The 4,441-nt window shown below is 31.0% G+C and overlaps 1 long non-coding RNA gene across 1 annotated transcript; it reads left to right on the top strand.

Moving 5' to 3' along the window:
* The first annotated feature begins 433 nt into the window (after positions 1–433).
* LOC127148838 (uncharacterized) lies at positions 434–832 on the top strand. The gene is made up of 3 exons (XR_007819973.1): positions 434–498; positions 564–668; positions 760–832. It is a non-coding gene; the product is annotated as an uncharacterized LOC127148838 (long non-coding RNA).
* Positions 833–4,441: the final 3,609 nt, after the last annotated feature.

Here is a 4,441-nt window from a genome sequence, read left to right as displayed (position 1 = left end):
TGGATGTTCTTGAATTAGGAGAGAGACTTAATGAAAATGCCTACAAAAAAAGAAGTTGTATGTGAATCGACATCAACTTTGCCATTAGCGTTGAAGTTGATTCTCAGATATGTTGAGAAGGTAATGGAGAAAGATTCCAGCATCACTTTTTCACTACCTGCTGACCTTTTTGGCATTAGTCGAACTTCTGTGCTTCGAGAGGATATCATTGATCTTTGTAACATGAACGAAGTGAAAACGTTTACATTGGTGGCCTATATGATGTAAGTCAATTTCATTCCTTTGCATCTAAATTTATGTATCTCCTTTATGAGTTTATATATTTTGTAGGTACTTTTATTCATCTGTTATTGGTTCGAAAGAAGATGTGCAGTATGTCTTCATAGATCCGTCTTTAATCTCTTCTGGAAACATACAAGAATCTCGAATTCGAAACTTGTGTAGTAGATTGATGGTGTCAAAAGCAAACCAAGTAGTTCTTGCTCCTTTTAATCCCGGGTAAGTTTAGTTAGGGTATCAGTTGCATTGACAATAAAATAGTACTTACATTTTTGTATAATTAGGGGTCATTGGGCACTGCTTGCTTTAAATGCGTATGAGGATACAGTGTTTTACCTTGACTCGCTAAGGACAACATCAAAAGCAACTACAAGATATGTAACCGACACGTAAGTTTAATCTTTTATATCATGTAGTGCTGTTAATTCTAATGCATGTACAATATTCTAAGATATGTGCAATCTTATCTTGCCAAAACAGAGCAATAGCAATATTTCACTCGTAAAAGAACATTAATAAAAGCAGGAAACAAACTTTATGGCGAACACGAAAGGTAAGTATAAATATTTAAATTCATTATATTTTGTAGATTACTAGAAATTAAGATTAGTCCGTTATTCTAATTTGTTGTTTTTATAGTGTCCACTACAAGTCGGGAGCACTACGTGTGGATACTATGTCATGAAGTATATGAGAGAAATTGTAAATAGAGGAAGCATTGTCATCTTAGATTCGGTATGTTATATACCAAACTATTTCTTTTGTAGGTATAATAATTTTCATGAATACTAATTCATTTATTTTGCATGTCTACAGATTGATACACGAAAATCATACTCACAGGCCGAGTTAGATGAGGTGCGGGTTGAGTTGGTTGAGTTTTTGGGTTCGTACATATGATATAGAACTTATTTGTCATCTCTGAAACAGGAAATTAACTTTATTTTTTGTGGCTGATTTTTTGAAATATTCATATGGAGGGGGGTTGATTCATATACTTTTGAGACTTTGTAGAGGTTTAGAGTTTAGGTGAATTGTTGATAGGTGAACTGTTCATATGTAGGGGGTTGCCATTATGAAACTTTATGTATTGGGGATGATATACTTTTGGGCTAGGTTAGTTAATTAGATGATGTTTAGTTCGATTCTTGGAAATCTGCTGAAATTGTTTATATATATATTGGTTTTGTAAATGATATATAAATATGATGCAAAGTTTTGGAAATGATATGAATGGATGATGTTTAGTTGCCATTTGATGTATATTTGTCGTTTATATGTAGTTGAATTCTTGGGCCAATGAGAGATAATACAGAAACAATAATATAAATAAATTACAATTAAAAAAATGGAAAATTGTTTGACGGTTTTGAAATGTCATGAACAATACATTTCTTGATGGTTTCCAAATGTCATAAATAATGAATTTCTTGACGATTCCAAAATGTCATTAAAAAACACTATTGACGGTTCCCAAATGTCATGAAAAAGAACACTCTTGACGGGTACAAAATGTCATAAACAATGACTTTCTTGACGGTTATTAAATATCATGAAAAATGCACTCTTAACGGTTTTTAAATGTCATGAAAAATGCACTCTTGACGGCTTTTAAATGTCATGAAAAATGCACTCTTGACGGTTTCTAAATGGTCATGAAAACTTATCCTCTTGATGGTTCTCAACTATCATGAAAAATTGAATACTTGATGATTAAAAACTATCAACGGTACCAATTCTTGACGTTTTTTACAACCATCAAGAAAATTACCTTTCTTGACACTGGATTTAACGACGGTTTTAAAACCGTAAAAAATACTCTTTCTTGACAGCTTAAAACCGTCAAGAGAGTCAGTTTCTATAGTAGTGTACCACGATAGAAAAAAGATGGAATAGAACTGATGTAGTTGTGGACAACATTTTTGTGTATAATATTGCACATAATATCATTCATGAAAATAAGGATTATGAACCTAAATTTGTTGACGAATGTCGTAATAGAAAGGATTGGTCCAAATGGAAAGAAGCCATCTAAGTAGAATTGAACTCACTTGTGGAACGTGAAGTTTTTGGACCTGTAGTTCATGCACCTAAAGGTCTAAAATCTATGGGATTTAAATGGATATTTGTGTGTAAAAAGAAATGAAAATAACAAGGTCACTAGATATAAAGCACGACTTGCTGCACAAAGATTTTCTCAAAGATTGAGATTTGATTATGAGGAAACATATTCTCCTGTGGTGGATTCTATTGCATTAAGATATTTAATTAGTCTGACTATATGTGAAAATCTTAAAATGCATCTTATGGATGTAGTTACAGCATACCTGTATGGATCTTTGAAAAATGAAATCTATATGAAAATCCCTAAAGGATTTAAGTAACCTGAATCATATAATTCAAACTTTAAATAATTATGTTCAATCAAATTACAAAGATAATTATATGGATTGAAACAATCAGGATGAATGTGGTACAATCCTTAAGTGAATATTTATTGAAAGAATGTTATCAAAATAATCCAATTTTTCCACGTGTATTTATTAAGGAATCATAATCAGAATTTGCGATTATAGATATATATGTTGATGATTTAAATATAATTAGAACTTCTGAAGAGCTTTCAAAAGCAATAGAATATCTAAAAAAATAATTTAAGATGAAAGATCTTGGCAAAACAAAATTTTGCCTTGGTTTGCAAATCGAGCATTTAGCCAATGGAATTTTTATTCATCAATCGACATATACAGAAAGAATTTTAAAAAGATTCTACATGGACAAAGCACACCTATTGAACATTCCAATGATAGTTCGATCACTAGATTTGAAGAAGAATATCTTTTGACCTCGAGAAGATAATGAAGAATTACTTGGTCCTGAAGCATCATACCTTAGTGCAATAGGTGCACTAGTGTACTTCAAATAACATGAGACCAGATATAGCATTTTCAGTAAATTTATTAACAAGATATAGTTCTTCTCCAACAAAAAAGACATTGAAATGGAGTTATGCAGGCGTTTTGTTATCTTCAAGGGACGATTGATATGAATTTGTTTTATTCAAATAAATCAAACTTTGATCTAGTTGGTTATGCAGATGCTGGATATTTATCTGACCTACACAAAGCAAGATCTCAAATAGGTTATCTGTTTACATGTGAAGGAATTGTTATATCTTGGCGATCTGTAAAGCAAACCATTACGACCACTTCATCGGATCATGCATAAATTCTTGCAGTTCATGAAGCTAGTAGAGAATATGTATGGTTGAGGTCAATGAATCATCGTATTCGAGAAACATGTGGTTTGTCTTTCAGTAAAAATTTACCAACAATATTATTTGAAGATAATACCGCATGTATAACACAAATCAAAGGAGGGTATATAAAAGGAGATAGAACATAACATACCTCACCAAAACTCTTTTATACACATAACCTGAAAGAAAATGGTGACATCAATGTTCAACAAATTTCTTCAAAAGACAACTTGGCGGACTTATTCACAAAGGCATTACCCACATCAACATTTGAAAAGCTGGTACAAAACATTTGAATGCGACGACTCAGGGAACTTGAGTGATGTATTCATAAGGGGAGTAGAAATATTGCCCTTAAGGAATGAAAATACTTCACTCTTTTTTCCTTAACTATGGTTTTTCCTATTAGGTATTCCTAGTAAGATTTTTAATGAAGTAGTTATTAATGTATAAAAATGATGTACTATTTTCCCTTCACTAGGATTTTTTTCCCATCGAGTTTTTTTCTAGTAAGGTTTTAACAAAGCATTTATTTTTATATAATATGGATATCTAAGGGGGAGTATTGTAAATATAATTATAGATATCCATAACCTATACATAGGTTACCAATTTTCATATAACTCTCCTTTCATTCTATGTTATAACATTCATCCCATTGAATTCCATAATATAAACTATACCATGATATGTCCTCTAAATAGAGGTACCTTTGTAAAACCACACCACAATTGAGTTTAATTATTCTCTTATTCACAATAACAACAATAATAATAATAACTTTTTTTTACCTGAAGTAATATAATAAAACAAAAAATTATAAAACTTATATAAAGAAAAAAATATATTATTGTTGAATACCTCAAACAAGTGACTGGGTGAAGAAATGAGATGTTATAAAAT

This window comes from Cucumis melo, chromosome 4 (assembly GCF_025177605.1).
Source record: "Cucumis melo cultivar AY chromosome 4, USDA_Cmelo_AY_1.0, whole genome shotgun sequence".
Lineage (NCBI taxonomy): Eukaryota > Viridiplantae > Streptophyta > Magnoliopsida > Cucurbitales > Cucurbitaceae > Cucumis > Cucumis melo.
Note: the sequence above shows the minus strand (reverse complement) of the source record. Positions and strands in the feature narration are given on the sequence as shown.